This window comes from Geotrypetes seraphini, chromosome 15 (assembly GCF_902459505.1).
Source record: "Geotrypetes seraphini chromosome 15, aGeoSer1.1, whole genome shotgun sequence".
Taxonomy (NCBI): Eukaryota; Metazoa; Chordata; class Amphibia; order Gymnophiona; family Dermophiidae; genus Geotrypetes; species Geotrypetes seraphini.
In genome coordinates, this window is record NC_047098.1 from 26,655,005 (window position 1) to 26,669,275 (window position 14,271).

At 42.9% G+C, this 14,271-nt stretch overlaps 1 protein-coding gene across 1 annotated transcript in view; it reads right to left on the bottom strand.

Annotated features, from left to right (window-relative positions):
- The window catches only part of CASZ1 (castor zinc finger 1), a 623,486-nt gene that overhangs the window by 566,665 nt on the left and 42,550 nt on the right, over positions 1-14,271 (bottom strand). The window lies entirely within an intron of this gene.

Consider the following 14,271-nt stretch of genomic DNA (forward strand, 5'->3'; position numbering starts at 1 on the left):
AAGTCTTCTTATGTCCTTTGCCAGATATGGTCTCCAAAACTGAACATAATACTCCAAGCGGGGCCTCACCAACGACCTGTACGGGGGCATCAATGCCTTCTTTCTTCTACTGGTTACGCCTTTCTCTATACAGCCTAGCGTCTAGATCAGTGTTCTTCAACCTTTTTACACCTATGGACCGGCAGAAATAAAAGAATTATTTTGTGGACCGGCATCGGTCCACAGACCGGCGGTTGAAGAACACTGGGCCAAGTCGTGGGCCAGACCCTGCCCATCTCTACCCAATCTCCACCCCAGACCCTGCCCCATATTCCTAATTGTAACACTATTTATTCCATTCATTTTTCATACATACACACATTATAATCTTATTAACAACACATCGATCGCACCGCGGACCGGCAGTTGAAGAACACAGTTTTGGGCCTGATGCACATGCCGGCCCTGTGGACCGACAGGAAATTTCTGTGGACCAGCACCGGTCCATGGACCGGTGGTTGAAGAACACTGGTCTAGATTACCAGGAACTAAAAGGGTGCTCAGAGAGAAGAAGGCCGTGGCATTAAAACTAAATTAATTATCTGCTTCAGTATGTACTCAAAAGAATATTAGGAAGATATTTACACTAAAATCATTAAGGTGGTGATTCAGAGGAAATAATGATGAACCTGGAAGAATGCATTAGAAAAAAAACAAACACGCTAAATAGCAGCAAATCAGCAGAGCATGATGGTATGCATTCCAGATTCTGAAACAACTCAAATTACGAAACTGCAGTCTTGCTATTGGTAAGCTGTAAGATTAAAATGTGCTTCTGTATCTGAGGACTGGAGGCTCCCCAATATAGTCACTGGTCAATATTCAAAGCGATTTAAGTGGACAAGAGAGGCTCCTGCCCACTTAAAATCGCTCTCAACCGCCAATATTCAGCAGCACAGTACCGATTAGCACCGCTGAATATTTGCGGTTGGTATCTGTGCTGAAACTGGCTAACTTGTGGGTGTTTCAGGGGCAGAGTTGGCATTTATGTGGTTAAATGCCGATATTCAGCTCTTCACCGCATAAATAGCAGTCCTATCTTTAAGCGTTTATGCAGTCAAGCACAAGCTTTAGCAGCCAACTTAGAACCAGATATCAGTGCCAGTGCCTGGATATAGTCCAGCACTGAATATCCAGGAATACAACTGACAGCGGGCATAAAAAAAAAGCTGACCGCTGCCGTCTAAGAATCAGCTGGGCCAGTTTTTTTTACAAAGAGTTCCAAGGGTGATCCAAAAAAATCTATAAGCTCGACATCATTGTGGGACAAAATGATAGCAGTTATTAGTGAGAACAGAATTCCTGGTCGGCACACAGACTTAATGGGAAATAGACAATATGGGCTTAGCAAAAGGAAGTTATGTCTTACTAATTTACAGTGCTACACAAATCTGTTCTGGAGACGGTGCATGCAAATTTCTGTCATGAATATTCATTGTGGATATCCCGACTGGCTGGGGGACCCCCGGGAAAGGTTCGAGAACCACTGCATTACAATATTTGACAACGCTGATAAACATAAAGTCAAAGGTAAGCCAGTTTTGGTAGAGTGGATAGTCAAATCAGAATTGAGATGTCCAGGTTAGGGTATCTCAGGTTCCGCTAATATTTTAAAACAGAATCTCCCAACATATAGCCTGTTCTAAAACATATGGAGAAACTGACATTCGTACCCTGGTTACATTTGTTTCCTTATTTATCTCCCGCCCTTATCCTGGGCAAGGGTTATACACTTCCATACAAAATATAAAATGATATATACCATATTTTTACGCATATAAACGCGCATACGTGTATAAAGCGCCCACTGCGTATAGCGCGAGGGAACAAAGCATTTATGTAAAAAATTTCCTTAGACCGCGCCCACGCGTATACCGCGCATGCTCCTCACTGAACTAGAAACTCCTCCCGCCACCCCATTTGTGTGAAGGGGATTCGAATGTTCTACAAGTAACCCGGCTGGACCGCTGATTAAATATTAAAATCGGCCAAATAAAAACTTCCGAATTGAAAAACCTTAGTCTCAACTCTATCGCAGCGGGGCAATTTGAGTTCGACCGGGTGAATAGGGGCACTTACATTCATAAAGTCGTCCCACTGACCAAACCAGTAGAAGGATTAACAAAGACCCGGGATGAATGGAAAGACCGGTCGACTTCGGCCTACAGAACTAAGGGCTAAAGGAATAAATGTAATAGGGTGTCTTTGCTGCAAACTGGCGTATGCACCCCACAACTGTATATTATAACATTGTTTATAATGACCGCTTGTTATCAGAATACTTTTGGCGTACAGCAATGTTTTATTTCTACCAATGTCACTGGGGTAAAGGTGAAAACAGTCATTGCTGTGAAAATATCCTTTAAAAGTGACTATGTAACCTGTACAAAAAATCGCCAAACGTATTCTAATAACAAGTGGTCCTCGTAGACAATACAGTCGATGCTGTTGCGATCCGTGCGGCGGCGACACTGGGATGCAGTAAACCTAGATGCGCCAGTTTGCAGCTAAGACTCCCTATTACAATTATTCCCTATACCTTTTACCTCTGTGGGCTATAGTTGACGGGTCTTTCTATTCATCCCGGGTGGCATCAGTCATAGACAGCGACGTGTCTATATTGTTCAGGCGGCAATCTGGGTCGAGGGGTCCAGGAAGCGCCCTAAGCTCCACCAGCGGGGACTGGGAAGGGCCGGAATTATGTATCCGACAACCCGACGACTGAGGAGCAGGGGGAATCTGACGATTGGGGCAGCAGAATTAAAATTTTGCAGTTAATTAAAAAACGAAAAAAAATTTTCTTCACTAAAAGTCGGGCGGCATTTAACATTACCCATAAGGCAGGGGCGGCATTATCGGGGCAGCAAATGCCGTCTCTGCCATATGGGTGTCGCCGAATGTGGTATCAGCAATGTAAAAAAAATTGTATAACGCGCTCACGGATATTACGCGCATGGTTATTGCGCGGTTTGTAAAATCGTGTATAGCGAGCGCATTATATGCATAAAAATACGGTAATATACAGGTCGCATCAATGTCAAACATCAGGATAACCATAAAACAGTCCAGACCATTGACTACATCAGTGACCAGCACCCTGCACTCGACAGTCTCCACTCCTCCTCAATTAACCAATCTCAACCAATCTCCTCCTCAACTAACCAATTAACATTTGCTATGAAAACTAAGGGGCTCGTAATCTCCTAATCTCCAGGACGTCCAAGTGCCAATAACAAAAGCCCTCTTTCTGTACGTCTTTCTGTACATCTTTCTGTACATCTGTACGTTCAGAGCATGAAATGGGTGCAGTGTAGGCGAGTTATGGGCAGGCTTTGGGCAGTCAAGGGTGGGTTAGACATGGACGTCTTGCAACGATAATCAAATATTTTGAAAGACATCCTGGACAGAACTTATACGTTTGGAACTAGACCTGTTTTAGAAGGGTCTAAGTGCCACAAAGGTACCCAGAAAGACCAGATGACCACCCCCACACTCCCCCCAGTGGCTCAAGGATCCACTCTCACCTACAAAGATCAGAATACAAACATTCATACCTGTCTCCAGAACATCAGCACCTGGTATAGGAAAGCCTAGTAGAGCTGGACACAGGTGTCTTAAGTAGCCTGGTGGGTGGGCTAGTGAACCAGAGAGAAGTAGCAAGTCCCATAAACTATTCTAACCACTACATTCATGGTGAAAATGTAAGCCAACCAAACACCCCCCCCTCCAAGACCCTACTCTACTGCCATATAGGTGCCACCTGCAGCCATAAGGGCTACTGGGGTTGTAGACAGGTGGGTATAGTAGGTTTTGGGGGGCTCACCATAACCTATATGGGAGTTCTGGTGAAATGTTTATCTGGCACCCTTTATGTGAAGTTCACAGCAGTGCCCTCTAAGGTGCTCCACTGCTCTGTTGCCATGTCTGGATGGCCAGTTCATTACAGGACTGGCCCTTCCCATGTCGAAATGGTTTTGTTCTGAGCATTTGGGACTTGGACAAAATTTTGGTAGAAAGATAGAGGATTTTTAAAAACAAAATTATTTCTCGATGTATTAACCAAGATACTAGGATGTCTCCATTTGTCAAACAATTTTAAGAGGTGAATAATCTGATCTATGAATACTAAGATGGAAACATTGGGGGGTGAGGGAGGAGGATTCTATAAAAGGTGCCTTAAATAAGTAGGTACCTAACTTAACCCCCTTTTGCAAAACTGCACATGAGGTTTTTAGTGCCGGCAGATGCGGTGAATGCTCTGCGGTGCTCCAACGTTCATAGAAAATCTATGATCATCGGAGCAGAGTATTCAGCAAGCCGACTGGCGTTAAAAATCTCTTGCACAGTTTTGTAAAAGGGGTGGGGGGGTTAATTAGTAAACTGGCTTCACGTATGAGCTTTAACAAGTTCATAATTGGAAAAAAAATTAATTGGGTGATAGGTGCCTAACACTACCTCACTCCCAAGTAGGCGTGTTTAGAGGTGGAGAAGGACTTAGGTGCCTCTAGGCACGATTCTCTAAAGCAGTGGTTCCCAACCCTGTCCTGGAGGACCACCAGGCCAGTCGGGTTTTCAAGATAGCCCTAATGAATATGCATGAGAGAGATCTGCGTATAATGGAGGTACTAGACATGCAAATCTGCTCCATGCATATTCATTAGGATTATCCTGAAAACCCGACTGGCCTGGTGGTCCTCCAGGACAAGGTCTGGAACCACTGCTCTAAAGGACTTAGGTGCCTATAATGTAGGCCTTTAAAACTCTGGCCTACATTACAGGAGCCTAATGTTTAAGATTCTATAACAGGCACCTAAGTGTAATTGAGAAGGTGCCTATCTTTTTAGACACCATTTACAGAATTTCCCCCATAATGCCTAATTTGAAAATATTAATATAAGGATAATTTTAATGTAAAACTCTCTCGAAAATCTATCATTCAAAGTAAGGTATTATTGTAAAAATGTTTTGATAAAGGGAAATTAGCTAGCTCAGCAGGAAGATTTAAATTCTTGTATTAAATGACTTGATAAAATAGATATGACTGGAGTGAATCCAGGAGAAATGTCTTGTAATTTGCAAATCGTTACCCAGCTTCTAAGGACCGATACAAGAAAAGGATGATAGTTGAACTGAAAGGATCCAGGTTTATCTGAAAAAAGCATGTTAATAAAGTATTGGGGCTGAACTAAGAAGGGAGAAGGATTTAAGCTAGAAAAAAAATGGCATACATACGTAGATAGGGCTTGGGGAACCTGAATAGATTCTGTAATGAAGAGGTTACAAAAGTTAGTATGTAGCCACAGACTAATAAAAGAACAAGAGGGCATTCAGTAAAGTTGAAAGGGGACAGATTCAAAACGAATGCTAGGAAGTTCTTCTTTACCCAACGTGTGGTGGACACCTGTAATGCGCTTCCAGAGAGCGTAATAGGGCAGAGTACGGTACTGGGGTTCAAGAAAGGATTGAACAATTTCCTGCTGGAAAAGGGGATAGAGGGGTATAGATAGAGGATTACTGCACAGGTCCTGGACCTGTTGGGCCTCCGCATGAGCGGATTGCTGGGCTCGTAATCTCCTAATCTCCAGGACGTCCAAGTGCCAATAATAAAAGCCGTCTTTCTGTACATCTAGTGAGGTGTTCCAGCCTCTGTACGTTCAGAGCATGAGATGGGTGCAGTGGAGGCGAGTTATGGGCAGGCTTTGGGCAGTCAAGGGTGGGTTAGACATGGACGTCTTGCAACGATAATCAAATATTTTGAAAGACATCCTGGACAGAACTTATACGTTTGGAACTAGACCTGTTTTAGAAGGGTCTAAGTGCCACAAAGGTACCCAGAAAGACCAGATGACCACCCCCACACTCCCCCCAGTGCTCAAGGATCCACTCTCACGATGGACCTCGGGTCTGACCCAGCGGAGGCATTGCTTATGTTCTTATGTTAAAAACCATTTCTGTCCTGTTCTCACATGCCAAAAGCTAAAGAATAAAACAGGGGGGTCCTATTCTAGAATCCTTAAATCCCATACCTAATCCTGCCCCTCCCCAACAATGGAATTGCTCTGAAGAAATTAGATGCTATGTGCCCACGCGGTCCCACAACTCGCAGCTCTTGGGCACAGACTGCAACGTTCGCGTTCTTTGTACTGGAGTTTCTGATGAGACCCCACAAGGAGGCTCCTCCAATGGGCAGAATACAAATCTTTTCATTCTCGTTCACACACCTCCCCTTCCCAAAACCTGCTAACATGAGAAACCAAACTCCAGAAAGGTGAGAGGGAAATTCAAATCGCTAGAAGGAATCTTCACGCCGCTGTGACCCAAGGGCAGAAACCCCCAATCAGAGGACTGTGAACATAAAATAGAAAATATTACTTGGAATAATGTTTCCTGCACTGTATATTCAATTGTTTTCTTAGACTATATTTTGTCGCTAATGTTAAAGTCCACTGTGCATTACGGTTATGCTACTGTAGTAGATTCTGCACAAAGAAACACTAACATTTTGACCTCAGTAATAAATAAAGTGCCCTATTTTGCGCCGCTGCCTTTCAGGAGCAAATATAAGGTAAATGAGATACTGGAACAACTACATATGTTTAAAAAAAATATATATATATATTTTTTAAATTTCCAAACTACCATACACATGCTTTATTTAGAAAGACAAGAGTAAAAACAAACAAACCTTCCTTCCTCTGTTTCTTTAATGCAGATTTCCATAACTCATGTCCATTTATTTCTTAATTTAGTGGGTGAATACTAAAATACAGTCAAACCTTGGTTTGCGAGCATAATTTGTTCCAGAAGTATGCTTGTAATCCAAAGCACTCGTCTATCAAAGCGAATTTCCCCATAGGAAATAATGGAAACTCGGACGATTCGTTCCACAACCCAAAAACTTTAATACAAAATACTATAAGTACGTATTGCAAGACCTTGCTCATTTAGAACAGTCACTACACTCTTGCAGCGTCGGAGAGAGAAGAACCATCGGCTCAGTTGTGATGATGTGACGCGTGTATTCTGTATGTACTCGTATTGCAGGATTTTGCTCGTTTAGAACAGTCACTACACTCCTGCAGCGTCAGAGAGAGAAGAACCATCGGCTCAATTGTGATGTGTATATATTGTATGTACTCGTATTGCAAGACTTTGCTTGTTTAGAACAGTCACTACACTCCTGCAGTGTCGGAGAGAGAGAAGAACCATCAGCTCAGTTGTGACGATGCGACGCGTGTATTCTGTATGTACTCGTATTGCAAGACATTGTTTGTATATCAAGTTAAAATTTTAAAAAATGTTTTGCTTGTCTTGCAAAACACTTGCAAACCAAGTTACTTGCAATCCAAGGTTTTACTGTACATTTAAGTTATTGTAACGATTCTTTTCTTTTTTTATTGTTTTGCCTATTTCTGATGTCACTTATTGCTTTCTTATATATATATGCATAAATCACAAACTCAAAACTTGACTTTTAAAACTAGAAAAACAGGACAGCCGGAATTTATCAATAGACTTTTGATTCCATACACTTCTCCACGCACCCTTCGAACCTCTGATCAAAACTTATTAGCCATTCCGTCATTGAGATATATAAATACTAGGAGAAACACTGTCTTTTCCGTGGTTGCTCCCACCCTTTGGAACTCAGCTCCGAACTTGTTAAGAGAGACCAGTGGCATACCTAGCATATGTGACACCCGGAGATCATCATTTTTTGACACATCCCCATCTGTATGAAAAACATGATTTTTAGTAACAATCCACATGTCACACAAGAGTGTACCTAGGAAAAGGCAGCATCTTATATACTGCAGTGAGCAGTACATCAATACACCCATTGTAAAACTAAACAAGCCAGACTAGTACAGATCAATCCTACACAGTCAATCCTAACAGAAAACCATGTCTTTCGAACACAGAAAACACCTTCGCCTAGTATGGAATATGTAAGCACAAATTAACCCCTCCCCCTTTTACAAAACTGTAGTGTGGTTTTTAGCCACGGTGGTAACAGCTCAGATGTTTACAGAATTCTGAGCATCAGAGCTGTTACCACTACAGTTGACACTAAAAAACACTCTACAGTTTTGTGTTAGATTGAACCACCAAGAAGCTGGACTCTGCATACAATGCAACACCACAGAAACAGCAATGCATCTTCCCTAAAGCAAAAAAATAAACAAACAAATTTTTTTTTATACCTTGTCTTCTTTGGTTTCTGTTTTCCTCATCTTCTTGTCACTCTCTTCCTTTCACCACTGTCTACCACCTCTCTCTGCCCCTTCTATAATACATTTTCTCTCCTTCTATTCCCCTTCCAGAAACTGTATGCCTCCCCCTTCCATCTCTCCCTTCACCCCGATTGGGCTGGCATCCATCTTCTTCCCTTCCCTCCTCCAATGATCTGGCTTCTCTCTCCCCTTCTTCCCTCACACTGATGTGGTCTGGCATGTCACTCTCTCCTCCCCTTTCCCCCCCACTTCCATCAGCATCTGCCCCCTTTCTTTCCCTCCAACCCAATTCCATCCAGTATCCTTCCCCCTTATGTGTCTCTCCCCTTTTCCTGCACACCAATTCCATCAGCATCTGCCCCCTTTCTCTTCCTCCACCACCCTGACCCTCTTTCTCTCCCTCCACCACCCTTCTATGCTCCTTTCTCGCTCCCTCCAAACTAGCAAGGTCCCACGATGACTGCGTCTGCTGGCTCTGCTCCAGAAGAAGTAACATAAGCAATGCCTCCACTGGGTCAGACCTGAGGTCCATCGTGCCCAGCAGTCCGCTCACGCGGTGGCCCAACAGGTCCAGGACCTGTGCAGTAATCCTCTATCTATACCCCTCTATTCCCTTTTCCAGCAGAAAGTTGTCCAATACCCTCTTGAACCCCAGTACCGTATTCTGCCCTATTACGTCCTCTGGAAGCGCATTCCAGGTGTCCACCACACGTTGGGTAAAGAAGAACTTCCTAGCATTCGTTTTGAATCTGTCCCCTTTCAACTTTTCCGAATGCCCTCTTGTTCTCTTATTTTTTGAAAGTTTGAAGAATCTGTCCCTCTCTACTCTCTCTATGCCCTTCATGATCTTGTAAGTCTCTATCATATCCCCTCTAAATCTCCTCTTCTCCAGGGAAAAGAGTCCCAGTTTCTCCAGTCTCTCAGCATATGAAAGGTTTTCCATACCTTTTATCAGATGTGTCGCTCTCCTCTGAACCCTCTCGAGTAACGCCATATCCTTCTTAAGGTACGGCAACCAATATTGGACGCAGTACTCCAGATGTGGACGCACCATCGCCCGATACAACGGCAGGATAACTTCTTTTGTTCTGGTAGTAATACCCTTCTTGATTATACCTAGCATTGGAAGGTGTGGACCGGCAGACACAGGGAGTTATGGCAAGGTCCCGCAATGACTGCAGCTGCCGATCCACCCCCTCCGTCACGTACTTCTTCCAGACCGGAGCCGGAAGATGCAGTCATCACAGGACCTTCCTGCACTTCAGCACGGCTGCCAACTCTGCTCTGGAGTAAGTACGGCACCTGTGCTGAGGTTCAGGTCCCATTAAAGAGTAGAACGGGAGGTTCTGGACCCGGCCGGTTGTGCAGCCTCCCTAGGGCGTGCACCCAGGGCGATTGCCCCCTCCCCCCCTACTTGGTACGCCACTGAGAGAGACAACAACCCTGGAGAAATTCAAGTCTTCTCTTAAAACATTCCTTTTTAAAAGGTGCTTTCCAAGTTTAACTGTCCTTTTAAGGATTTTAAAAAACTTTTCTTAGTCCATTTCTTTTGGACTTGCATGTTGTTACCCGCCCTCCTGTTTTTTTCCTGTTCTCTTTCTTTAAAATTATATTGTAGTTTGCCCTATTTCCTTTTGTACCTGAGTCTTGTTATTATCCCTCTTGTGTCCTGTTTGTTGTACTTTTATGTTAAATTTTTTTTTTTTTGGCTAACTATTTGTATCACCCTTGTTTTTATTGTATAACCACTTTGAAATATATGATAAAGTAGTATATCAAATTCTTAATAAACTTGGGGGAAAAAAAGCCTTCCTTCCCTCATCTTGAGTAGTAAAAGACTCCGCTGTCGGAGGCTCTCCGTCTCCTAAAATGTGCAAAAGAAAGCAGACACGCCCCGTAGAACCGCTGAGGAATAGCTCAAATCATAAGTGCCATCTCTGTGGGTGTAGGAGCACCATTCATTCATTTATTTAGCCTGTCCTCCCAAAGGAGCCCAGAACAGGTCAGAAGAGTACATTCACAGTAGAAGCAGGACAAACTTTGGTGGGAAATACAGACTTGGTGGATATTTCAGCTTTTACAGAATAGTCATAGAAACATAGAAACATAGAAAGGTGACGGTAGAAAAGGGCTATAGCCCACCAAGTCTGCCCACTCTACTGACCCGCCCTATCAAGTCTGAGTGTCTTACTAGGCCTCTGTAGGGATCCCACGTAGATGTCCCATTTATTCTTAAAGTCAAGCACGCTGTTGACATGGGGTAATTTAAAATTGTAGGATTTTCTGTATCCATATACAGTAAAATCTTGGATTGCAAGTAACTTGGTTTGCAAGTGTTTTACAAGACAAGCAAAACATTTTATTAAATTTTAACTTGATATACAACTAATGTCTTGCAATACAAGTACATACAGTATACACGCGTCACAACTGAGCCGATGGTTCTTCTCTCTGCAGGAGTGTAGTGACTGTTTTAAATGAGCGAGGTCTTGCAATACAAGTATGTATAGTATTTTGCATTAAAGTTTTGGGGTTGTGGAACGAATCGTCTACGTTTCCAATATTTCCTATGGGGAAATTCGCTTTGATATACAAGTGCTTTGGATTACAAGCATGCTTCTGGAACGAATTAAGCTCACAAACCAAGGTTTGACTGTAGATGCTTTCGGTAATTAGCAGAGGATAATCCTTGATCTTTATTCACTATTAATGACATAACTCTTTAAAGAATAGGTAATTCAAATTAACAGGACCCCCCTTCCTCCGTGTTCTTTCCTTTAAGGGCTCCTTTTACTAAGATGCGATAGCGTTTTTAAACGCCGACGCCTCCACAGAGCTTGCGTTAGTATTTTTCATTTAGCGCGTTCTAAAAACGCTAGCGCACTTTAGTAAAATGAGCCTCAAGTGTCCTTTTCTTTCCAAAATTATAGTTCAACCCTTTCCCCTCTTATTTCCAAGTATTGCTAGCCCTTTGTAAGTCCTAATTATGTAAAGCCTTACTATTTTTATGGACATCGTTTTGAAATCTTTATAAAAGCGTTTTAATCAAATTTTTAAGAAACCTAAAACCTGGTTTAAATTGCAGCATTTTCCGTATGCACATGGCTTAACACAGAGGTAGAATAGCTTTTGCTTTATAGGTGTGTGCATCATTGAAGTATAAATCCAATATCCAATTCCAAGCTTCCAACCTTTAGAATATTCTTTCTGTGTTACTCCTTTAAATCCTTAACTGATGTTGCTACTTCTGTTTTAGTCATAGACCCCAGAAACACCCCTCCTCCGTCCCATAAAGGTTATGATCTCATAACGGGGAGATTCATGTGTAACCTCCTCATCGGTCAAGGCTTAAATTTTTAATGGCTGATGCTCAATAATTTTATATTTATTTTGAACACTTTTCATACTTTAAAACGACTAATGAAGTTTATGTACTTATCTTCAAAAGTGCTGCTGTACTTAGGCTGATGGATCTGACATGTTTCGCTGCCACTTCGTCAGGGATCCACTCTTGCCGTTAACCACCATCCCGCATAGACTCTTAAGATACATTCAAGTATGGCAGGTTTTTGATCCGGTGGGTGTCATAGATAAGTTTTACTGGGAATGAGGTTAGTTTTTAGAATATAGTAAAATTAGATTTTGGGCTCTTTTTACTAAGGTGCGCTAGCGTTTTTAGCGCACGCACCAGATTAACGCACATTAACCTATGTGGCTAGAACTAACGCCAGCTCAATGCTGACGTTAGCGTCTAGCACGCACGCTATTCTGCGCGTTAATGCCCTAACGCAGCTTAGTAAAAGGAGTTTTTTTGCTGGAGTGATTTCTAAGTTTGGTAGCAGATCGAGTGATGCTTGCAGTGGCGTACAGGTTTTGGTGGCAATCAAAAGCGGTTTACATCTTATATTTATTTTGTACCCGAGGTTACGGAGGGTTAAGTGACTTGCCCAGAGTCACAAGAAGCTGCAGTGGGAATTCAGACCAGTTCCCCTGGTTTTCAGGCCGCTGCACTGCCCGTTTAGAAGGGTTATTCTGTGGCTCCAGGAAAAGGAGGACCGATTGAGACATCCTGGTTTTACTGCCATTGCTTTCAGTGGGAGTAAAACCTGGATGTCTCAATCCGTCCTTTTTCTAGAGCAGTGTCTCTCAAACTTTCTTGAGCTGGGGCACAATAAAGGTAGTGGCCACGGCTTGAGGCACCCAGAAGTACGCAGACGTTGCCATGATGACATCATGACGTCGCCATCTGTGCATGTGCAGAGGCCCTCCAGACGGGCCCTGAGATGCCAGTAAGGGGTGCCAGCAGGGAAGAGAGCCGGAGAGAAGGGGAGGCACTGGCGCCAGCTGATTGCCTACAGCAGTATTTCTCAACTACTTCAAGCTAAGTACCCCTGAAGTCTAACAAATATCAACTGAGTACCCCAACCACAGACCTCCCTAGATCTACCCAAGCTCTGCCCCAGATCCCATACCCTTTACTAATTGTAATGCAATTTTTCCATTTATTTTTCATATATACACAGCAGATATAAATTCTCAAAACTGACACAGTTCAATCACTATATTGAAAATAAAATCATTTTCCCTACCGGCGATCCTCTGCAGGCTGCTGTAATGAGCTTTAAAGGCGAGACCTGGAGGCCGGGGGGGAAGCTAGAGAAAAAGGGGAAACATGCAGGCCTTCGGCGAATCGGGCAGTGCTGGCGATGTACTGCGCAGGGAAATTAGCTGGCAGGCGCCTCTCTTCCTCTTGAGTAGGCCGTGGCACACTTGAAATCTCAGGAGTCACACAGTTTGAGATACACTGTTATAGAGCCATATGGGAACCCTAACCATTAGGCTACTCCTTACTAGCAGTCTGCAAACTAAAAGCACCCTTGGCCCTCAAAAGTAGGCTCAAAGCTTTAAAATGAGGGGGTTAGATTGTAGTGAATGTAACTCACCTTGAACTACCAACGAAGAAGACTTGAGCTAAATCTAATTCCCTCCCCCCCCTTCCTCAGTGCTCCTGTTTTCATGACATGACACAGTCTCCAAAAGCATTACAAAATAACTCACCCTCTTCCCAGGGCATTTCACCCAGTCCGAGAGGGAGTGTGATTTACATCCTGCAAGGCTCCACATCGCAGTAGAATAAATGAAAAGTCCAATTTCTTATCATTTGCATTGTAAAACCATCCTTCAACTTCCTCGAAATAAATTTTACTATTTTATTAGCGCAAACAAAATGGTAATAAAATCCTAATACAGAGCCTTGTATCCAGGGGATGAGCTAAAATTAACAGACACCGAACAGTGTTTGCTATTACATTCAATTACCTTTTTATTCAAGATTTACATTCTCATCCCCTTAATCTCCATAGTGCTGCCTTTGAAACCATTTCCTGCATTCATTGCTGAACCCACGCTGGACTAGATAGACAAGGAGAGCTTGCCACGCTATGGAACCTGATCATTCTCTACAATGTGTCAAAGGCATACACACAGAAATATATTAATTTGTAAGCGGGTGAAGGAACACAAGCACAGACAGAAAGACCACTTTGCTCACACACAAAAACGTGAATTTGTATAAGTCGATTGCTCTATCAGTTCCTAGTCTGCTTTCTTTCTTGTACTGCTGAGCAAGGGACTGTGTCTGTGACATTTGGTAATGAAAGGCAGTACAGAAAATCAGAATAAACATATACATGCCAAGTACTTTTGTCTTCCTTTCAATTCCTACTACCTTTCCCGGAAGTCTGTTCCTGTGTTTATTGCCATCTCTTTTTTTTTTTTTCTCATTCTTTTAAAGCTTTCCTACCTTTCTCCAGTTTCCAAGTTTCTTTGGGATTTGTTATCCCCCTTATTTGTAAAAACATCTAAGTGGCTTAAAATCTATGTAGTAGGGAGAGGGAGTAGCGTGCTCCTTCAAAACATGACAGCGAGGGAAGAGGGAGAGAACTACTGTACAACTTATAGGAAGGTGGGGTAGGTTCGAATGGTAGTAGGGTTATCT